Source organism: Castanea sativa, chromosome 8, assembly GCF_040712315.1.
Source record: "Castanea sativa cultivar Marrone di Chiusa Pesio chromosome 8, ASM4071231v1".
Classification (NCBI taxonomy): domain Eukaryota; kingdom Viridiplantae; phylum Streptophyta; class Magnoliopsida; order Fagales; family Fagaceae; genus Castanea; species Castanea sativa.
In genome coordinates this window covers 9,161,225-9,185,935 of record NC_134020.1, presented here as the reverse complement: position 1 = coordinate 9,185,935, position 24,711 = coordinate 9,161,225, and the positions used below count along the sequence as shown (strand labels likewise).

At 41.4% G+C, this 24,711-nt stretch overlaps 1 pseudogene; it reads left to right on the top strand.

Moving 5' to 3' along the window:
• LOC142605836 (BRCT domain-containing protein At4g02110-like) overlaps positions 1 to 24,711 on the top strand; it is a 70,825-nt pseudogene that overhangs the window by 25,989 nt on the left and 20,125 nt on the right.

Genomic DNA, 24,711 nt, shown 5'->3' with positions numbered 1-24,711 from the left:
GATCTCAACCCAAATTAAAAATTGTTTTTACCCAAACAATATATAGGATTTCACATGTGGGTCCTAAAGAATAAATTTTGATTAGATGAATTTGCAAGGCATTAACAAATTATTTTTCCTGCAAAATGTCTTAAAGTTGTTTTATACTGATGGGCAGTTTTTGTTAGTTGAATGACATGAGAGACACTTGGAGAAAATTAATTTTGGGAAGTTTTGCCACAATCAATTTATAATATTAAGGTTTCTTGAACACTTTACATCTGAATTTTGTGGACTATGAGTAGTTAAGTAGCACTAAAGTTTAATGGAGTCTATTATTTTATGTAGGTGAGAAGTATGAACTTGCCAAAAAAATCCACACGATAAAACTTGTCAGTCATCGATGGTTGGAAGATTGGTATGTTGAGGTTCTATCATTCTTTTATGTTTTGAAATTTTGAAGCCTATAGGATGAACAAAATTATCTGTTTTAGAATCTTTGAAAAATGATATTCTCTGTCTTTTCTGTATGAATTGAGGTTTTCTTTTATCTGACTGGCCTGTCATTTTTCTGTAGCTTAAGGGATTGGAAGCTTCTGCCGGAACTTAACAATAACAAGAGGTGAGGCCTATGAATCTGACATTGTGTGGGTTTGACTGTGCTACTTCTATGGCATGCATCAAAAGGGTTTTTTTTTGGGGGGGGTTATTTATTTATTTATATGATTGATGATGAGAAGCTAATTACATACTATGCATGCATGCACAGGTATATTTGTTCCTTCTTTATGATATCTTATATGATACTATAAAAGTTGAATCTTAGAGAAAGTTCAATTCTAAATACCCTAGAAAGTTATTAAGTATGTCATATAGTGGTGTTAAACTTTCACCACGTGTCATTTTTTTCTTTTCTTTTTTGGGTTCATTTGTTCAAGTGATAGCCTAGTAGTAATGGCATCCTTCGTAGTGCCTCATGTCTATGGTTCAAACCCCCCACCTTTGAACTCCCCCTCTCCCACTATCTACCTATTATGTTTTCTAAACACTCAATTGATATTCATGATATACTTAAATACATTAACTATTATTAATATTGCATTAATTAATGGGCAAATTGTGCTTCTTCTAACTATGATGCAGTTGCAATGCCATTTAAACTTCAAAAATCAAGCAGTGTTCTTCCTGATTTATTGGAAAGAAGTTTTATTCCCCTTTGTTAGGACTTTTTTTTAACTACAATGAAAAGAAATCAAACTTCTAAAGCTGCAATTTAGAGAAAGTTCAGATCTAACTCCCCCACCCCCCACAAAAAAAAAAAAAAAACGTCAAAAGTATGCCACATGGCTGTTTTAAGGCTTATACTTTCGCTACATGTCATTTTTCCTTTTTTTTTTTTTATTAGAAAACTATTAATTCAATAACAACAACCAAGTCTGAGTCCCAAATTTTTTAATGCGATGCGTTGTTAGTAGGGACGCCGGACGCCCCTACTAATGTTATAATTATATACATTAAATATTGTTATTATTAATGTTTCATTAATTAATAAGCATATTAAACTTCCCTTCCTTAACTATGGTGTAGTTATTGTGGGGGGTAAAAAGACTTTGACGGTTGCATGGGCCGTTGGGCCATGCTAAGGAAGGCCGACCTGCTCTTGGGTTTAGGACTTGTTAGTATTATGGATCGGCCCATACGCCGAGGATCCGAGGATCTAGCCGAGGGTGAATTTCTCTGCGGATGGACACCAGAGAACTCGGGATTTCATGGTAAAGGTTAGGGAATGACATGGTTAAAACCAGTGGATAAAAGGTGTAAACCCTTGAATGTCCTAAAAGCACTGATGTAAGAGAAACACCAAGGATAAAAGCTGTCACCTCCACATTAAAGACCCTGCACCTACCACCCTGGCCGCATTAATTGGGAAGTGACACCTGAACAGTGGAAGGGAAACTTCTGGTTACTATTCAAAGGCACTGAGAAAAGAAATATCTAGGCTAAGGGGGAGTTGGGGCCACACGTGTGCAAAGTATCAAAAGAGTAGTATTTAAGGAGCAACTTAGAACAGAAAGGGGGATCCCTTTTTTGTAACCAAAAGGAAAGAAAAAGAGAGAGAGAGAGAAATAATATAAGAACAGTTCTCGGCTTACGTCCGAGCAGGTAGACTTACAGTATTCCTTGTTGTTTTCAAATGTTTATAATCTTTGGCTTGTCATTTAATCCTCAAACACTTCTAACCTAGGTTTCAAGCCCACACTCTACAAATTACATTGTTTAAGGCTCATTGGGCCTGAGCCCATAACTGTTCTTGGGGCCAGGTGCAATTGTGCACTTACAATTGGCGCCGTCTGTGGGAAATCTAGTCTAGAAGCGACAGGGATACTATGGCAGGCTTAGGTGCTCACCATGCTGAGTCACAGGGATCACAGCCGGAAGATCATTTTGAACGTCTTGAACATCGAAGAGATCGTGAGGGGAGTGTCCATACAGAATATCCAGGTGCTAGCCATATTCATGAAGGGGGTAGCACCACCCACGATGAGGGTTCTAAATCCATGCAGAAGGAAATCAACCGTTTAAAGAGAAAGCTACGCCGCGCTAAGCGTAGGTTTTCACCGTCCTCATCTAACTCTTCCTCAGAGGAGGATAGGGGAGCTGGCCACAGCTCAAGGTCGCGCTCTCCCACCAGTGTAACATCCTCCAGTGAGGAGGGCGACCAGCCAACTCGCAGATGTAAGAAGCCTCGTTCTAGGGGCTTAGGCAACGATGCTATGAGTAGGGCGTTGCACCAGCTCTCCAAATCTCCATTTGCACGGAGGATTGAGAAAGGAAGGCTTCCCAGAAGGTTTACCCAGCCCACTTTCACCATCTATAATGGCCGGACTGATCCGGTGGAGCATGTGAGTCACTTTAACCAGAGGATGGCGGTGCACTTTCACAACGAGACCCTGATGTGCAAAGTTTTCCCCTCCAGCCTGGGACCTGTTGCTATGAGGTGGTTTAACGGCCTTAAGTCGGGGTCTATAAGTTCGTTTGGGGAGCTTACCAGGGCATTCGCTTCACGGTTCATCACGTGTAGCAGAGTACCTCGTCCATTGGACTCGCTGTTATCCATGACCATGAGGGAAGGGGAGACGTTGAAAGCGTACTCCGATCGTTACTGGGAGATGTTTAATGAGATAGATGGCGACTTTGATGAGGTGGCACTTAATACCTTTAAGGTGGGCCTCCCTACTGATCACGACCTGAGAAAGTCTTTGACTAAAAAGCCTGTTCGCAGTGTACGTCACCTCATGGACCGTATTGACGAATATAAAAGAGTGGAGGAAGACCAACAGCAAGGAAAGGGAAAGGAGAAGGTTATCCCGCAGGAGAGAAGGGATTTCAGGTCGGACAGATATCACAATAACAGGCCGAGGAGAGATTACGTTGGACAGTCCGCCTAGGCAGCACCTCAGGCCGTGAACACTGTATTCCGGGAACCAGTACATCAGCTGTTGGAGAAAGTTCGCAAGGAACCCTTCTTTAAATAGCCTGATAAGATGGCAGGAGACCCTGCGAAGAGGAATCACAACCTCTTTTGCCAGTACCATCGGGATGTGGGCCACACTACCGAGAACTGTCGGACCCTGTGGAACCATCTGGAGCAGCTCGTCAGTGAGGGAAAGTTAAAGCAGCACCTATGTCAGCCCACTGGGCAGGTCAGTCAAGTAGGCTCAAACAACCAGAGGAACAATACATCTCGGCCAGCCTTGGGAACAATTAATGTTATCTTCGCTGCCCCTGGCAGGACCGGCTCAGGTCCCACTAGGGTGATGGCGGTTTCCCATCCACAGACCGAGGATATGGGTCACAGGCCGAAGAGGTTGAAGGGCACTTTGCCCGTCCTAGATTTCTCGGAGGAGGATAAGGTAGGGACTATCCAGCCCCATGACGATGCTCTTGTGGTTACCCTCAGGATTGGGAACTATGACGTGAGGAGGGTGATGATAGATCAGGGCAGCGGTGCAGATATCATGTACCCTGATCTATTTAAGGGGTTAAGGTTGAAGTTGGAAGACCTTACTCCTTATGACTCGCCACTTATAAGCTTTGAAGGGAGAGCCGTTGTACCGAAGGGACAGATCCGTTTGCCCGTTCAATCCGGCTCAGAAACGGTTGAGGTGGACTTCATCGTGGTTGATGCGTACTCTCCATACACGGCCATCCTTGCCAGGCCTTGGCTGCATGCGCTTGGAGCCGTCTCCTCTACCTTACATGTTAAAGTTAAATTCCCCTCGGGGGAATGCGTTGAGGAAATCCTCGGCAGCCAATCAGTAGCCAGGCAGTGCATATCGGCTGTAGTACTGCATCAGACAGAAGCCGAGTCTTCGGCTTTGATCAACAAAGACTTATAGCAGTTAACGGCTCCTGATTCATCTGGAGTGGTGACAGGAGATGAGACACAGTGCGAGGGATTAGAGAAGTTTCTAGTGGCCGATGACCCGGAGAGATTCTTCCAAGTCGGTGTACTTTTGCCACACCAAGAGAAGATGGAGTTGTTAGAGTTCTTGAAGGATAATGTTGATGTTTTTGCGTGGGATCCTTATGAAGCCCCAGGCGTGGATCCGGGCTTCATTTGTCATCACCTAAATGTCAACCCGGCTATTATTCCGAGAAGGCAGCCACCTCGGCGCTCTTCCAGGGAACATTCCGAGGCTGTGAAGGAAGAGGTGCTTAAACTCAAGAGGGCTGGGGCCATCAAAGAAGTTTTCTACCCTGAGTGGTTGGCCCATACAGTCGTCGTTAAAAAGAAAAATGGAACGTGGAGGGTATGTGTGGACTTTACTGATCTGAACAAGGCCTGCCCTAAAGATTCGTTCCCAATGCCACGTATTGATCAACTGGTGGATGCCACTGTCGGACATCCTCGGATGAGTTTCTTAGACGCCTTCCAGGGTTATCACCAGATTCCCTTGGCACTAGAGGATCAGGAGAAGACTGCCTTCATTACACCGACGGGGAATTACCATTATAAGGTCATGCCGTTCGGTCTGAAGAATGCTGGGGCTACCTATCAAAGGATGATGACCAGAATGTTCGAACAGCAAATGGGGAAAACCATTGAAGTATACGTTGACGATATGGTGGTGAAAAGCAAAACAATACCCTCACACGTGAAAGATTTGGCCGACACTTTTCAGATATTGAGAAGGTACAAGTTGCGCCTCAACGCCTCAAAATGCTCTTTCGGCGTGGGGTCTGGAAAGTTCTTGGGATACATGATTACTCATAGAGGCATAGAGGTAAATCCAGTGCAGGTTAAGGCTATTCAGGACTTGCAGCCTCCTCGGAACCCAAAAGAAATTCAAAGGTTGACAGGAATGATTGCCGCTTTGAACAGGTTCATATCTCGGTCAGCTGACCGGTGTCGTCCATTCTTCCAACTGTTGAATAAGTGGAAAGGGTTTCAATGGACCGAGGACTGCGAGTTAGCTTTTCAACAGCTCAAGCAATATCTTTCCCGGCCACCCATTCTGTCTCGTCCCGAGGCGCATGAGATTTTGTTTGCTTATCTGGCAGTGGCCGTCCACGCGGTTAGCCTGGTCTTGATAAGAGATGATAATGGGGTGCAAAGACCGGTATATTACGTTAGTAAATCTTTGGGTGATGCCGAGGTGCGTTATCAACCCTTAGAGAAAGCGCTCTTGGCCGTGGTTCATGCCACGCGAAAGCTTCCCCATTATTTTCAGTCCCACACAGTGGTTGTTCTGACCCAATTGCCCCTTAAGGCAGTGCTGCGTAGCGCCGACTACTCAGGAAGGATAGCAAAATGGGGGACTATCCTGGGGGCTTTTGACGTTAAGTACAAGCCTCGCACCTCGGTGAAAGGCCAGGTTCTCGCAGACCTGGTGGCGGAATTTGCCGAGCCCTTACTGGAAGAAACTCTAAAAGAAGCACACATGGATGAAAAATCAGTTGGTGTGATTACAGCTGCCATGCCTCCGATTTGGAAAGTGTATGTGGATGGGGCGGCTAATCAGAGAGGATCTGGTGTTGGACTCGTTCTAACGTCCCCAGAGGGAATTGTCTTCGAAAAATCTTTGAGATTGGCGTTCTCGGCTACTAACAATGAGGCCGAATACGAAGCAGTCTTGGTAGGCATGAAAATGGTGCATAGGATGGGCGGAAGGGAAATCCACATCTTCTCGGATTCTCAACTGGTGGTCGGCCAGGTCACGGGAACCATGGAGGCTAGAGATCCAAGGATGCAGGAATATTTGGCCCAGATTAAGCGTCAGCAAACTCAATTTGGCTCCTTTGCCTTAACTCATATCTCTCGGAGCGGAAACACCCATGCAGACTCCTTAGCCACGCTAGCAACGTCCTCGGCTCAAGGTGTACCTAGGGTTATCCTCGTTGAGGATTTACTAGAGCCCTCTCTTGTCATTACCAACGCACCTCGTATCCATCTAATAAGGCCTGGACCTAGTTGGATCGACCCGGTCGTATCTTTTCTTAGGGATGATGTCCTTCCTGAGGACAAATCCGAAGCAGATAAGATACGCCGAAAGGCGCCACGTTTCTGGCTGTCCGAGGATCAAAAACTGTACAAACGATCCTTTTCAGGACCGTACTTGTTGTGTGTACACCCTGATTTAACGGAAGGGCTTCTAGAAGAATTGCATGAAGGGATTTGTGGCAGCCACACTGGGGGAAGATCCTTAGCCCACAGAGCTCTGACTCAGGGTTATTGGTGGCCCAATATGCAAAGAGAGGCCCAAGACTATGCCAGGAAATGTGATCAGTGTCAGAGGTTTGCTCCTAATATTCATCAACTTGGAGGAGTTCTTAACCCCCTTTCTAGTCCTTGGCCCTTCGCACAGTGGGGACTAGACATAGTTGGGCCATTTCCGAGGGCAACAGGCAATAAGAGATGGCTTCTCGTGGGAACAGACTATTTTACTAAATGGGTTGAGGCCGAGCCCTTAGCAAATATAAGAGATATTGACTCTAAGAAGTTTGTCTGGAAAAACATCGTTACCAGATTCGGTATACCACACACACTCATCTCAGACAATGGTGTTCAGTTCGACAGTAAGGCTTTTAGGAAGTACTGTGGTGACATGGGTATTATAAATAGGTATTCCACCCCAGCTTATCCTCGAGGAAATGGGCAGGCCGAGGCCGTTAACAAAGTCATTGTCAGTGGGCTGAAGAAAAGGTTGGATGATGCGAAAGGCAGATGGGTAGAAGAGCTCCCTCATGTTCTGTGGACGTATCGGACCACACCGCGCAGGTCCACTGGAGAAACTCCATTCTCTATGACTTATGGAGCCGAGGCGGTGATACCTCTGGAATCTAGTTTTCCCACCCTAAAGACCAGCTCCTTTAGCCCGGAGAGTAACAATGGACTCCTGGAAAAAGGCCTAGATTTGCTTGAGGAACGGCGCGAGGCAGCGATGGTCCAAATGGCTTATTATCAACAGAAGCTAAAACGGGGTTATGACGCCCACGTGAGGCTAAGGCCACTTGCACCTGGTGATCTCGTACTAAGAAAAGTTGTGGGCGCTTCTAAGAACCCAGCTTGGGGTAAGTTAGGACCCAACTGGGAAGGCCCCTACCGCATTGTATCAGTAGCAGGCATAGGGTCATATCGGCTAGCTGACCTAGATGAAAGAATTGTACCACGCCCCTGGAATGTAAATAATCTTAGAAGATATTATTATTAATAAAATGTGCTTTTATCGGTGAACATTTCGAAGTTATGACTACCTCTGACGCATGAAGTTATTGTTCTTAAGAATCAAACAGAAACTTGGTTAAGTGCAGTCCTCGGACCACAAACCTCGTGGAAATTGATGTCTTGTCATTTGTTAAACAGAACCTTAGTCATGTCGGGTCTTCGGACCTCCTACTTTGGGGAAATTAACATTTGAAGTTACTGTCCTTAAGAATCAAACAGAAACTTGGTTAAGTGCAGTCCTCGGACCACAAACCTTGTGGAAATTGATGTCTTGTCATTTGTTAAACAGAACCTTAGTTATGCCGGGTCTTCAGACCTCCTACTTTGGGGAAATTAACATTTGAAGTTACTGTTCTTAAGAATCAAACAGAAACTTGGTTAAGTGCAGTCCTCGGACCACAAACCTCGTGGAAATTGATGTCTTGTCATTTGTTAAACAGAACCTTAGTTATACCGGGTCTTCGGACCTCCTACTTTGGGGAAATTAACATTTGAAGTTACTGTTCTTAAGAATCAAACAGAAACTTGGTTAAGTGCAGTCCTCGGACCACAAACGTCGTGGAAATTGATGTCTTGTCATTTGTTAAACAGAACCTTAGTTATGCCGGGTCTTCGGACCTCCTACTTTGGGGAAATTAACATTTGAAGTTACTGTTCTTAAGAATCAAACAGAAACATGGTTAAGTGCAGTTCTCGGACCCCAAACCTCGTGGAAATTGATGTCATGTCATTTGTTAAACAGAACCTTAGTTATGCCGGGTCTTCGGACCTCCTACTTTGGGGAAATTAACATTTGACGTTATCACTTTTAAAGAATCAAACAGAAACTTGGTTAAGTGCAGTTCTCGGACCACAAACCTTGTGGAAATTGATGTCTTGTCATTTGTTAAACAGAACCTTAGTTATGCCGGGTCTTCAGACCTCCTACTTTGGGGAAATTAACATTTGAAGTTACTGTCCTTAAGAATCAAATAGAAACTTGGTTAAGTGCAGTCCTCGGACCACAAACCTCGTGGAAATTGATGTCTTGTCATTTGTTAAACAGAACCTTAGTTATGCCGGGTCTTCGGACCTCCTACTTTGGGAAAATTAACATTTGAAGTTACTGTTCTTAAGAATCAAACAGAAACTTGGTTAAGTTCAGTCCTCGGACCACAAACCTTGTGGAAATTGATGTCTTGTCATTTGTTAAACAGAACCTTAGTTATGCCGGGTCCTCGGACCTCCTACTTTGGGGAAATTAACATTTGAAGTTACTGTTCTTAAGAATCAAACAGAAACTTGGTTAAGTGTAGTCCTCGGACCACAAACCTTGTGGAAATTGATGTCTTGTCATTTGTTAAACAGAACCTTAGTTATGCCGGGTCCTCGGACCTCCTACTTTGGGGAAATTAACATTTGAAGTTACTGTTCTTAAGAATCAAATAGAAACTTGGTTAAGTGTAGTCCTCGGACCACAAACCTTGTGGAAATTGATGTCTTGTCATTTGTTAAACAGAACCTTAGTTATGCCGGGTCCTCGGACCTCCTACTTTGGGGAAATTAACATTTGAAGTTACTGTTCTTAAGAATCAAACAGAAACTTGGTTAAGTGTAGTCCTCGGACCACAAACCTTGTGGAAATTGATGTCTTGTCATTTGTTAAACAGAACCTTAGTTATGCCGGGTCCTCGGACCTCCTACTTTGGGGAAATTAACATTTGAAGTTACTGTTCTTAAGAATCAAACAGAAACTTGGTTAAGTGTAGTCCTCGGACCACAAACCTTGTGGAAATTGATGTCTTGTCATTTGTTAAACAGAACCTTAGTTATGCCGGGTCCTCGGACCTCCTACTTTGGGGAAATTAACATTTGAAGTTACTGTTCTTAAGAATCAAACAGAAACTTGGTTAAGTGTAGTCCTCGGACCACAAACCTTGTGGAAATTGATGTTTTGTCATTTGTTAAACAGAACCTTAGTTATGCCGGGACCTCAGACCTCCTACTTTGGGGAAATTAACATTTGAAGTTACTGTTCTTAAGAATCAAACAGAAACTTGGTTAAGTGTAGTCCTCGGACCACAAACCTTGTGGAAATTGATGTCTTGTCATTTGTTAAACAGAACCTTAGTTATGCCGGGTCCTCGGACCTCCTACTTTGGGGAAATTAACATTTGAAGTTACTGTTCTTAAGAATCAAACGGAAACTTGGTTAAGTGTAGTCCTCGGACCACAAAACTTGTGAAAATTGATGTCTTGTCATTTGTTAAACAGAACCTTAGTTATGCCGGGTCCTCGGACCTCCTACTTTGGGGAAATTAACATTTGAAGTTACTGTTCTTAAGAATCAAACAGAAACTTGGTTAAGTGTAGTCCTCGGACCACAAACCTTGTGGAAATTGATGTCTTGTCATTTGTTAAACAGAACCTTAGTTATGCCGGGTCCTCGGACCTCCTACTTTGGGAAAATTAACATTTGAAGTTACTGTTCTTAAGAATCAAACGGAAACTTGGTTAAGTGTAGTCCTCGGACCACAAACCTTGTGGAAATTGATGTCTTGTCATTTGTTAAACAGAACCTTAGTTATGCCGGGTCCTCGGACCTCCTACTTTGGGGAAATTAACATTTGAAGTTACTGTTCTTAAGAATCAAACAGAAACTTGGTTAAGTGTAGTCCTCGGACCACAAACCTTGTGGAAATTGATGTCTTGTCATTTGTTAAACAGAACCTTAGTTATGCCGTGTCCTCGGACCTCCTACTTTGGGGAAATTAACATTTGAAGTTACTGTTCTTAAGAATCAAACAGAAACTTGGTTAAGTGTAGTCCTCGGACCACAAACCTTGTGGAAATTGATGTCTTGTCATTTGTTAAACAGAACCTTAGTTATGCCGGGTCCTCGGACCTCCTACTTTGGGGAAATTAACATTTGAAGTTACTGTTCTTAAGAATAAAAAAGAAACTTGGTTAAGTGTAGTCCTCGGACCACAAACCTTGTGGAAATTGATGTCTTGTCATTTGTTAAACAGAACCTTAGTTATGCCGGGTCCTCAGACCTCCTACTTTGGGGAAATTAACATTTGAAGTTACTGTTCTTAAGAATCAAACAGAAACTTGGTTAAGTGTAGTCCTCGGACCACAAACCTTGTGGAAATTGATGTCTTGTCATTTGTGAAAAAGAACCTTAGTTATGCCGGTCCTCAGACCTCCTACTTTGGGGAAATTAACATTTGAAGTTACTGTTCTTAAGAATAAAAAAGAAACTTGGTTAAGTGTAGTCCTCGGACCACAAACCTTGTAGAAATTGATGTTTTGTCATTTGTTAAACAGAACCTTAGTTATGCCGGATATAAGACCTCCTACTTTGGGGAAATTAACATTTGAAGTTACTGTTCTTAAGAATCAAACAGAAACTTGGTTAAGTGTAGTCCTCGGACCACAAACCTTGTAGAAATTGATGTCTTGTCATTTGTTAAACAGAACCTTAGTTATGCCGGGTCCTCGGACCTCCTACTTTGGGGAAATTAACATTTGAAGTTACTGTTCTTAAGAATCAACAAGAAACTTGGTTAAGTGTAGTCCTCGGACCACAAACCTTGTGGAAATTGATGTCTTGTCATTTGTTAAACAGAACCTTAGTTATGCCGGGTCCTCGGACCTCCTACTTTGGGAAAATTAACATTTGAAGTTACTGTTCTTAAGAATCAACAGAAACTTGGTTAAGTGTAGTCCTCGGACCACAAACCTTGTGGAAATTGATGTCTTGTCATTTGTTAAACAGAACCTTAGTTATGCCGGGTCCTCGGACCTCCTACTTTGGGGAAATTAACATTTGAAGTTACTGTTCTTAAGAATCAAACAGAAACTTGGTTAAGTGTAGTCCTCGGACCACAAACCTTGTGGAAATTGATGTCTTGTCATTTGTTAAACAGAACCTTAGTTATGCCGGGTCCTCGGACCTCCTACTTTGGGGAAATTAACATTTGAAGTTACTGTTCTTAAGAATCAAACAGAAACTTGGTTAAGTGTAGTCCTCGGACCACAAACCTTGTGGAAATTGATGTCTTGTCATTTGTTAAACAGAACCTTAGTTATGCCGGGTCCTCGGACCTCCTACTTTGGGGAAATTAACATTTGAAGTTACTGTTCTTAAGAATCAAACAGAAACTTGGTTAAGTGTAGTCCTCGGACCACAAACCTTGTGGAAATTGATGTCTTGTCATTTGTTAAGCAGAACCTTAGTTATGCCGGGTCCTCGGACCTCCTACTTTGGGGAAATTAACATTTGAAGTTACTGTTCTTAAGAATCAAACAGAAACTTGGTTAAGTGTAGTCCTCGGACCACAAACCTTGTGGAAATTGATGTCTTGTCATTTGTTAAACAGAACCTTAGTTATGACGGGTCCTCAGACCTCCTACTTTGGGGAAATTAACATTTGAAGTTACTGTTCTTAAGAATCAAACAGAAACTTGGTTAAGTGTAGTCCTCGGACCACAAACCTTGTGGAAATTGATGTCTTGTCATTTGTTAAACAGAACCTTAGTTATGCCGGGTCCTCGGACCTCCTACTTTGGGGAAATTAACATTTGAAGTTACTGTTCTTAAGAATCAAACAGAAACTTGGTTAAGTGTAGTCCTCGGACCACAAACCTTGTGGAAATTGATGTCTTGTCATTTGTTAAACAGAACCTTAGTTATGCCGGGTCCTCGGACCTCCTACTTTGGGGAAATTAACATTTGAAGTTACTGTTCTTAAGAATCAAACAGAAACTTGGTTAAGTGTAGTCCTCGGACCACAAACCTTGTGGAAATTGATGTCTTGTCATTTGTTAAACAGAACCTTAGTTATGCCGGGTCCTCGGACCTCCTACTTTGGGGAAATTAACATTTGAAGTTACTGTTCTTAAGAATCAAACAGAAACTTGGTTAAGTGTAGTCCTCGGACCACAAACCTTGTGGAAATTGATGTCTTGTCATTTGTTAAACAGAACCTTAGTTATGCCGGGTCCTCGGACCTCCTACTTTGGGGAAATTAACATTTGAAGTTACTGTTCTTAAGAATCAAACAGAAACTTGGTTAAGTGTAGTCCTCGGACCACAAACCTTGTGGAAATTGATGTCTTGTCATTTGTTAAACAGAACCTTAGTTATGCCGGGTCCTCGGACCTCCTACTTTGGGGAAATTAACATTTGAAGTTACTGTTCTTAAGAATATTAGTTAATCTTGGTTAAGTGTAGTCCTCGGACCACAAACCTTGTGGAAATTGATGTTTTGTCATTTGTTAAACAGAACCTTAGTTATGCCGGGTCCTCGGACCTCCTACTTTGGGAAAATTAACATTTGAAGTTACTGTTCTTAAGAATCAAACGGAAACTTGGTTAAGTGTAGTCCTCGGACCACAAACCTTGTGGAAATTGATGTCTTGTCATTTGTTAAACAGAACCTTAGTTATGCCGGGTCCTCGGACCTCCTACTTTGGGGAAATTAACATTTGAAGTTACTGTTCTTAAGAATCAAACAGAAACTTGGTTAAGTGTAGTCCTCGGACCACAAACCTTGTGGAAATTGATGTCTTGTCATTTGTTAAACAGAACCTTAGTTATGCCGGGTCCTCGGACCTCCTACTTTGGGGAAATTAACATTTGAAGTTACTGTTCTTAAGAATCAAACAGAAACTTGGTTAAGTGTAGTCCTCGGACCACAAACCTTGTGGAAATTGATGTCTTGTCATTTGTTAAACAGAACCTTAGTTATGCCGGGTCCTCGGACCTCCTACTTTGGGGAAATTAACATTTGAAGTTACTGTTCTTAAGAATCAAACAGAAACTTGGTTAAGTGTAGTCCTCGGACCACAAACCTTGTGGAAATTGATGTCTTGTCATTTGTTAAACAGAACCTTAGTTATGACGGGTCCTCAGACCTCCTACTTTGGGGAAATTAACATTTGAAGTTACTGTTCTTAAGAATCAAACAGAAACTTGGTTAAGTGTAGTCCTCGGACCACAAACCTTGTGGAAATTGATGTCTTGTCATTTGTTAAACAGAACCTTAGTTATGCCGGGTCCTCGGACCTCCTACTTTGGGGAAATTAACATTTGAAGTTACTGTTCTTAAGAATCAAACAGAAACTTGGTTAAGTGTAGTCCTCGGACCACAAACCTTGTGGAAATTGATGTCTTGTCATTTGTTAAACAGAACCTTAGTTATGCCGGGTCCTCGGACCTCCTACTTTGGGGAAATTAACATTTGAAGTTACTGTTCTTAAGAATCAACAGAAACTTGGTTAAGTGTAGTCCTCGGACCACAAACCTTGTGGAAATTGATGTCTTGTCATTTGTTAAACAGAACCTTAGTTATGCCGGGTCCTCAGACCTCCTACTTTGGGGAAATTAACATTTGAAGTTACTGTTCTTAAGAATCAAACAGAAACTTGGTTAAGTGTAGTCCTCGGACCACAAACCTTGTGGAAATTGATGTCTTGTCATTTGTTAAACAGAACCTTAGTTATGGCGGGTCCTCGGACCTCCTACTTTGGGGAAATTAACATTTGAAGTTACTGTTCTTAAGAATCAAACAGAAACTTGGTTAAGTGTAGTCCTCGGACCACAAACCTTGTGGAAATTGATGTCTTGTCATTTGTTAAACAGAACCTTAGTTATGCGGGGTCCTCGGACCTCCTACTTTGGGGAAATTAACATTTGAAGTTACTGTTCTTAAGAATCAAACAGAAACTTGGTTAAGTGTAGTCCTCGGACCACAAACCTTGTGGAAATTGATGTCTTGTCATTTGTTAAACAGAACCTTAGTTATGCCGGGTCCTCGGACCTCCTACTTTGGGGAAATTAACATTTGAAGTTACTGTTCTTAAGAATCAAACAGAAACTTGGTTAAGTGTAGTCCTCGGACCACAAACCTTGTGGAAATTGATGTCTTGTCATTTGTTAAACAGAACCTTAGTTATGCCCGGTCCTCCGACCTCCTACTTTGGGGAAATTAACATTTGAAGTTACTGTTCTTAAGAATCAAACAGAAACTTGGTTAAGTGTAGTCCTCGGACCACAAACCTTGTGGAAATTGATGTCTTGTCATTTGTTAAACAGAACCTTAGTTATGCCCGGTCCTCAGACCTCCTACTTTGGGGAAATTAACATTTGAAGTTACTGTTCTTAAGAATCAAACAGAAACTTGGTTAAGTGTAGTCCTCGGACCACAAACCTTGTGGAAATTGATGTCTTGTCATTTGTGAAAAAGAACCTTAGTTATGCCGGGTCCTCAGACCTCCTACTTTGGGGAAATTAACATTTGAAGTTACTGTTCTTAAGAATCAAACAGAAACTTGGTTAAGTGTAGTCCTCGGACCACAAACCTTGTGGAAATTGATGTCTTGTCATTTGTTAAACAGAACCTTAGTTATGCCGGGTCCTCAGACCTCCTACTTTGGGGAAATTAACATTTGAAGTTACTGTTCTTAAGAATCAAACAGAAACTTGGTTAAGTGTAGTCCTCGGACCACAAACCTTGTGGAAATTGATGTCTTGTCATTTGTTAAACAGAACCTTAGTTATGCCGGGTCCTCGGACCTCCTACTTTGGGGAAATTAACATTTGAAGTTACTGTTCTTAAGAATCAAACAGAAACTTGGTTAAGTGTAGTCCTCGGACCACAAACCTTGTGGAAATTGATGTCTTGTCATTTGTTAAACAGAACCTTAGTTATGCCGGGTCCTCGGACCTCCTACTTTGGGGAAATTAACATTTGAAGTTACTGTTCTTAAGAATCAAACAGAAACTTGGTTAAGTGTAGTCCTCGGACCACAAACCTTGTGGAAATTGATGTCTTGTCATTTGTTAAACAGAACCTTAGTTATGCCGGGTCCTCGGACCTCCTACTTTGGGGAAATTAACATTTGAAGTTACTGTTCTTAAGAATCAAACGGAAACTTGGTTAAGTGTAGTCCTCGGACCACAAACCTTGTGGAAATTGATGTCTTGTCATTTGTTAAACAGAACCTTAGTTATGCCGGGTCCTCAGACCTCCTACTTTGGGGAAATTAACATTTGAAGTTACTGTTCTTAAGAATCAAACAGAAACTTGGTTAAGTGTACTCCTCGGACCACAAACCTTGTGGAAATTGATGTCTTGTCATTTGTTAAAAAGAACCTTAGTTATGCCGGGTCCTCGGACCTCCTACTTTGGGGAAATTAACATTTGAAGTTACTGTTCTTAAGAATCAAACAGAAACTTGGTTAAGTGTAGTCCTCGGACCACAAACCTTGTGGAAATTGATGTCTTGTCATTTGTTAAACAGAACCTTAGTTATGCCGGGTCCTCGGACCTCCTACTTTGGGGAAATTAACATTTGAAGTTACTGTTCTTAAGAATCAAACAGAAACTTGGTTAAGTGTAGTCCTCGGACCACAAACCTCGTGGAAATTGATGTCTTGTCATTTGTTAAACAGAACCTAAGTTATGGCGGGTCCTCGGACCTCCTACTTTGGGGAAATTAACATTTGAAGTTACTGTTCTTAAGAATCAAACAGAAACTTGGTTAAGTGTAGTCCTCGGACCACAAACCTTGTGGAAATTGATGTCTTGTCATTTGTTAAACAGAACCTTAGTTATGCCGGGTCCTCAGACCTCCTACTTTGGGGAAATTAACATTTGAAGTTACTGTTCTTAAGAATCAAACAGAAACTTGGTTAAGTGTAGTCCTCGGACCACAAACCTTGTGGAAATTGATGTCTTGTCATTTGTGAAAAAGAACCTTAGTTATGCCGGTCCTCAGACCTCCTACTTTGGGGAAATTAACATTTGAAGTTACTGTTCTTAAGAATCAAACAGAAACTTGGTTAAGTGTAGTCCTCGGACCACAAACCTTGTGGAAATTGATGTCTTGTCATTTGTTAAACAGAACCTTAGTTATGCCGGGTCCTCGGACCTCCTACTTTGGGGAAATTAACATTTGAAGTTACTGTTCTTAAGAATCAAACAGAAACTTGGTTAAGTGTAGTCCTCGGACCACAAACCTTGTGGAAATTGATGTCTTGTCATTTGTTAAACAGAACCTTAGTTATGCCGGGTCCTCGGACCTCCTACTTTGGGGAAATTAACATTTGAAGTTACTGTTCTTAAGAATCAGTAAGGAACGTGGTTAAGTGTAGTCCTCGGACCACAAACCTTGTGGAAATTGATGTCTTGTCATTTGTTAAACAGAACCTTAGTTATGCCGGGTCCTCAGACCTCCTACTTTGGGGAAATTAACATTTGAAGTTACTGTTCTTAAGAATCAAACAGAAACTTGGTTAAGTGTAGTCCTCGGACCACAAACCTTGTGGAAATTGATGTCTTGTCATTTGTTAAACAGAACCTTAGTTATGCCGGGTCCTCAGACCTCCTACTTTGGGGAAATTAACATTTGAAGTTACTGTTCTTAAGAATCAAACAGAAACTTGGTTAAGTGTACTCCTCGGACCACAAACCTTGTGGAAATTGATGTCTTGTCATTTGTTAAAAAGAACCTTAGTTATGCCGGGTCCTCGGACCTCCTACTTTGGGGAAATTAACATTTGAAGTTACTGTTCTTAAGAATCAACAGAAACTTGGTTAAGTGTAGTCCTCGGACCACAAACCTTGTGGAAATTGATGTCTTGTCATTTGTTAAACAGAACCTTAGTTATGCCGGGTCCTCGGACCTCCTACTTTGGGGAAATTAACATTTGAAGTTACTGTTCTTAAGAATCAAACAGAAACTTGGTTAAGTGTAGTCCTCGGACCACAAACCTTGTGGAAATTGATGTCTTGTCATTTGTTAAACAGAACCTTAGTTATGCCGGGTCCTCGGACCTCCTACTTTGGGGAAATTAACATTTGAAGTTACTGTTCTTAAGAATCAAACAGAAACTTGGTTAAGTGTAGTCCTCGGACCACAAACCTTGTGGAAATTGATGTCTTGTCATTTGTTAAACAGAACCTTAGTTATGCCGGGTCCTCGGACCTCCTACTTTGGGGAAATTAACATTTGAAGTTACTGTTCTTAAGAATCAAACAGAAACTTGGTTAAGTGTAGTCCTCGGACCACAAACCTTGTGGAAATTGATGTCTTGTCATTTGTTCACGAGCACCTTAGTTATGCCGGGTCCTCGGACCTCCTACTTTGGGAAAATTAACATTTGAAGTTACTGTTCTTAAGAATCAAACGGAAACTTGGTTAAGTGTAGTCCTCGGACCACAAACCTTGTGGAAATTGATGTCTTGTCATTTGTTAAACAGAACCTTAGTTATGCCGGGTCCTCGGACCTCCTACTTTGGGGAAATTAACATTTGAAGTTACTGTTCTTAAGAATCAAACAGAAACTTGGTTAAGTGTAGTCCTCGGACCACAAACCTTGTGGAAATTGATGTCTTGTCATTTGTTAAACAGAACCTTAGTTATGCCGGGTCCTCGGACCTCCTACTTTGGGGAAATTAACATTTGAAGTTACTGTTCTTAAGAATCAAACAGAAACTTGGTTAAGTGTAGTCCTCGGACCACAAACCTTGTGGAAATTGATGTCTTGTCATTTGTTAAACAGAACCTTAGTTATGCCGGGTCCTCGGACCTCCTACTTTGGGGAAATTAACATTTGAAGTTACTGTTCTTAAGAATCAAACAGAAACTTGGTTAAGTGTAGTCCTCGGACCACAAACCTTGTGGAAATTGATGTCTTGTCATTTGTTAACAGAACCTTAGTTATGCCGGGTCCTCGGACCTCCTACTTTGGGGAAATTAACATTTGAAGTTACTGTTCTTAAGAATCAAACAGAAACTTGGTTAAGTGTAGTCCTCGGACCACAAACCTTGTGGAAATTGATGTCTTGTCATTTGTTAAACAGAACCTTAGTTATGCCGGGTCCTCGGACCTCCTACTTTGGGGAAATTAACATTTGAAGTTACTGTTCTTAAGAATCAAACAGAAACTTGGTTAAGTGTAGTCCTCGGACCACAAACCTTGTGGAAATTGATGTCTTGTCATTTGTTAAACAGAACCTTAGTTATGCCGGGTCCTCGGACCTCCTACTTTGGGGAAATTAACATTTGAAGTTACTGTTCTTAAGAATCAACAGAAACTTGGTTAAGTGTAGTCCTCGGACCACAAACCTTGTGGAAATTGATGTCTTGTCATTTGTTAAACAGAACCTTAGTTATGCCGGGTCCTCGGACCTCCTACTTTGGGGAAATTAACATTTGAAGTTACTGTTCTTAAGAATCAAACAGAAACTTGGTTAAGTGTAGTCCTCGGACCACAAACCTTGTGGAAATTGATGTCTTGTCATTTGTTAAACAGAACCTTAGTTATGCCGGGTCCTCGGACCTCCTACTTTGGGGAAATTAACATTTGAAGTTACTGTTCTTAAGAATCAAACAGAAACTTGGTTAAGTGTAGTCCTCGGACCACAAACCTTGTGGAAATTGATGTCTTGTCATTTGTTAAACAGAACCTTAGTTATGCCGGGTCCTCGGACCTCCTACTTTGGGGAAATTAACATTTGAAGTTACTGTTCTTAAGAATCAAACAGAAACTTGGTTAAGTGTAGTCCTCGGACCACAAACCTTGTGGAAATTGATGTCTTGTCATTTGTTAAACAGAACCTTAGTTATGCCGGGTCCTCGGACCTCCTACTTTGGGGAAATTAACATTTGAAGTTACTGTTCTTAAGAATCAAACAGAAACTTGGTTAAGTGTAGTCCTCGGACCACAAACCTTGTGGAAATTGATGTCTTGTCATTTGTTAAACAGAACCTTAGTTATGCCGGGTCCTCGGACCTCCTACTTTGGGGAAATTAACATTTGAAGTTACTGTTCTTAAGAATCAAACGGAAACTTGGTTAAGTGTAGTCCTCGGACCACAAACCTTGTGGAAATTGATGTCTTGTCATTTGTTAAACAGAACCTTAGTTATGCCGGGTCCTCGGACCTCCTACTTTGGGAAAATTAACATTTGAAGTTACTGTTCTTAAGAATCAAACGGAAACTTGGTTAAGTGTAGTCCTCGGACCACAAACCTTGTGGAAATTGATGTCTTGTCATTTGTTAAACAGAACCTTAGTTATGCCGGGTCCTCGGACCTCCTACTTTGGGGAAATTAACATTTGAAGTTACTGTTCTTAAGAATCAAACAGAAACTTGGTTAAGTGTAGTCCTCGGACCACAAACCTTGTGGAAATTGATGTCTTGTCATTTGTTAAACAGAACCTTAGTTATGCCGGGTCCTCGGACCTCCTACTTTGGGGAAATTAACATTTGAAGTTACTGTTCTTAAGAATCAAATAGAAACTTGGTTAAGTGTAGTCCTCGGACCACAAACCTTGTGGAAATTGATGTCTTGTCATTTGTTAAACAGAACCTTAGTTATGCCGGGTCCTCGGACCTCCTACTTTGGGAAAATTAACATTTGAAGTTACTGTTCTTAAGAATCAAACAGAAACTTGGTTAAGTGTAGTCCTCGGACCACAAACCTTGTGGAAATTGATGTCTTGTCATTTGTTAAACAGAACCTTAGTTATGCCGGGTCCTCAGACCTCCTACTTTGGGGAAATTAACATTTGAAGTTACTGTTCTTAAGAATCAAACAGAAACTTGGTTAAGTGTAGTCCTCGGACCACAAACCTTGTGGAAATTGATGTCTTGTCATTTGTTAAACAGAACCTTAGTTATGCCGGGTCCTCAGACCTCCTACTTTGGGGAAATTAACATTTGAAGTTACTGTTCTTAAGAATCAAACAGAAACTTGGTTAAGTGTAGTCCTCGGACCACAAACCTTGTGGAAATTGATGTCTTGTCATTTGTTAAACAGAACCTTAGTTATGCCGGGTCCTCGGACCTCCTACTTTGGGGAAATTAACATTTGAAGTTACTGTTCTTAAGAATAAAAAAAAACTTGGTTAAGTGTAGTCCTCGGACCACAAACCTTGTGGAAATTGATGTCTTGTCATTTGTTAAACAGAACCTTAGTTATGCCGGGTCCTCGGACCTCCTACTTTGGGGAAATTAACATTTGAAGTTACTGTTCTTAAGAATCAAACAGAAACTTGGTTAAGTGTAGTCCTCGGACCACAAACCTTGTGGAAATTGATGTCTTGTCATTTGTTAAACAGAACCTTAGTTATGCCGGGTCCTCGGACCTCCTACTTTGGGGAAATTAACATTTGAAGTTACTGTTCTTAAGAATCAAACAGAAACTTGGTTAAGTGTAGTCCTCGGACCACAAACCTTGTGGAAATTGATGTCTTGTCATTTGTTAAACAGAACCTTAGTTATGCCGGGTCCTCGGACCTCCTACTTTGGGGAAATTAACATTTGAAGTTACTGTTCTTAAGAATCAAACAGAAACTTGGTTAAGTGTAGTCCTCGGACCACAAACCTTGTGGAAATTGATGTCTTGTCATTTGTTAAACAGAACCTTAGTTATGCCGGGTCCTCGGACCTCCTACTTTGGGGAAATTAACATTTGAAGTTACTGTTCTTAAGAATCAAACAGAAACTTGGTTAAGTGTAGTCCTCGGACCACAAACCTTGTGGAAATTGATGTCTTGTCATTTGTTAAACAGAACCTTAGTTATACCGGGTCCTCGGACCTCCTACTTTGGGGAAATTAACATTTGAAGTTACTGTTCTTAAGAATCAAACAGAAACTTGGTTAAGTGCAGTCCTCGGACCACAAACCTTGTGGAAATTGATGTCTTGTCATTTGTTAAACAGAACCTTAGTTATGCCGGGTCCTCAGACCTCCTACTTTGGGGAAATTAACATTTGAAGTTACTGTTCTTAAGAATCAAACAGAAACTTGGTTAAGTGTAGTCCTCGGACCACAAACCTTGTGGAAATTGATGTCTTGTCATTTGTTAAACAGAACCTTAGTTATGCCGGGTCCTCAGACCTCCTACTTTGGGGAAATTAACATTTGAAGTTACTGTTCTTAAGAATCAAACAGAAACTTGGTTAAGTGTAGTCCTCGGACCATAAACCTTGTGGAAATTGATGTCTTGTCATTTGTTAAACAGAACCTTAGTTATGCCGGGTCCTCGGACCTCCTACTTTGGGGAAATTAACATTTGAAGTTACTGTTCTTAAGAATCAGACAGAAACTTGGTTAAGTGTAATCCTCGGACCACAAACCTTGTGGAAATTGATGTCTTGTCATTTGTTAAACAGAACCTTAGTTATGCCGGGTCCTCGGACCTCCTACTTTGGGGAAATTAACATTTGAAGTTACTGTTCTTAAGAATCAAACAGAAACTTGGTTAAGTGTAGTCCTCGGACCACAAACCTTGTGGAAATTGATGTCTTGTCATTTGTTAAACAGAACCTTAGTTATGCCGGGTCCTCGGACCTCCTACTTTGGGGAAATTAACATTTGAAGTTACTGTTCTTAAGAATCAGACAGAAACTTGGTTAAGTGTAATCCTCGGACCACAAACCTCGTGGAAATTGATGTCTTGTCATTTGTTAAACAGAACCTTAGTTATGCCGGGTCCTCGGACCTCCTACTTTGGGGAAATTAACATTTGAAGTTACTGTTCTTAAGAATCAAACAGAAACTTGGTTAAGTGTAGTCCTCGGACCACAAACCTTGTGGAAATTGATGTCTTGTCATTTGTTAAACAGAACCTTAGTTATGCCGGGTCCTCGGACCTCCTACTTTGGGGAAATTAACATTTGAAGTTACTGTTCTTAAGAATCAAACAGAAACTTGGTTAAGTGTAGTCCTCGGACCACAAACCTTGTGGAAATTGATGTCTTGTCATTTGTTAAACAGAACCTTAGTTATGCCGGGTCCTCGGACCTCCTACTTTGGGAAAATTAACATTTGAAGTTACTGTTCTTAAGAATCAAACAGAAACTTGGTTAAGTGTAGTCCTCGGACCACAAACCTTGTGGAAATTGATGTTTTGTCATTTGTTAAACAGAACCTTAGTTATGCCGGGTCCTCGGACCTCCTACTTTGGGGAAATTAACATTTGAAGTTACTGTTCTTAAGAATCAAACAGAAACTTGGTTAAGTGTAGTCCTCGGACCACAAACCTTGTGGAAATTGATGTCTTGTCATTTGTTAAACAGAACCTTAGTTATGCCGGGTCCTCGGACCTCCTACTTTGGGGAAATTAACATTTGAAGTTACTGTTCTTAAGAATCAAACAGAAACTTGGTTAAGTGCAGTCCACGGACCACAAACCTCGTGGAAATTGATGTCTTGTCATTTGTTAAACAGAACCTTAGTTATGCCGGGTCCTCGGACCTCCTACTTTGGGGAAATTAACATTTGAAGTTACTGTTCTTAAGAATCAAACAGAAACTTGGTTAAGTGTAGTCCTCGGACCACAAACCTCGTGGAAATTGATGTCTTGTCATTTGTTAAACAGAACCTTAGTTATGTCGGGTCTTCGGACCTCCTACTTTGGGGAAATTAACATTTGAAGTTACTGTTCTTGAGAATCAAACAGAAACTTGGTTAAGTGTAGTCCTCGGACCACAAACCTTGTGGAAATTGATGTCTTGTCATTTGTTAAACAGAACCTTAGTTATGCCGGGTCTTCGGACCTCCTACTTTGGGGAAATTAACATTTGAAGTTACTGTTCTTAAGAATCAAACAGAAACTTGGTTAAGTGTAGTCCTCGGACCACAAACCTCGTGGAAATTGATGTCTTGTCATTTGTTAAACAGAACCTTAGTTATGCCGGGTCTTCGGACCTCCTACTTTGGGGAAATTAACATTTGAAGTTACTGTTCTTAAGAATCAAACAGAAACTTGGTTAAGTGCAGTCCTCGGACCACAAACCTCGTGGAAATTGATGTCTTGTCATTTGTTAAACAGAACCTTAGTTATGCCGGGTCTTCGGACCTCCTACTTTGGGGAAATTAACATTTGAAGTTACCGTTCTTAAGAATCAAACAGAAACTTGGTTAAGTGCAGTCCTCGGACCACAAACCTCGTGGAAATTGATGTCTTGTCATTTGTTAAACAGAACCTTAGTTATGCCGGGTCTTCGGACCTCCTACTTTGGGGAAATTAACATTTGAAGTTACTGTTCTTAAGAATCAAACAGAAACTTGGTTAAGTGCAGTCCTCGGACCACAAACCTCGTGGAAATTGATGTCTTGTCATTTGTTAAACAGAACCTTAGTTATGCCGGGTCTTCGGACCTCCTACTTTGGGGAAATTAACATTTGAAGTTACCGTTCTTAAGAATCAAACAGAAACTTGGTTAAGTGCAGTCCTCGGACCACAAACCTCGTGGAAATTGATGTCTTGTCATTTGTTAAACAGAACCTTAGTTATGCCGGGTCTTCGGACCTCCTACTTTGGGGAAATTAACATTTGAAGTTACTGATCTTAAGAATCAAACAGAAACTTGGTTAAGTGCAGTCCTCGGACCACAAACCTCGTGGAAATTGATGTCTTGTCATTTGTTAAACAAAACCTTAGTTATGCCGGGTCTTCGGACCTCCTACTTTGGGGAAATTAACATTTGAAGTTACTGTTCTTAAGAATCAAACAGAAACTTGGTTAAGTGCAGTCCTCGGACCACAAACCTCGTGGAAATTGATGTCTTGTCATTTGTTAAACAGAACCTTAGTTATGCCGGGTCTTCGGACCTCCAACTTTGGGGAAATTAACATTTGAAGTTACTGTTCTTAAGAATCAAACAGAAACTTGGTTAAGTGCAGTCCTCGGACCACAAACCTCGTGGAAATTGATGTCTTGTCATTTGTTAAACAGAACCTTAGTTATGCCGGGTCTTCGGACCTCCTACTTTGGGGAAATTAACATTTGAAGTTACTGTTCTTAAGAATCAAACAGAAACTTGGTTAAGTGCAGTCCACGGACCACAAACCTCGTGGAAATTGATGTCTTGTCATTTGTTAAACAGAACCTTAGTTATGCCTGGTCTTCGGACCTCCTACTTTGGGGAAATTAACATTTGAAGTTACTGTTCTTAAGAATCAAACAGAAACTTGGTTAAGTGCAGTCCTCGGACCACA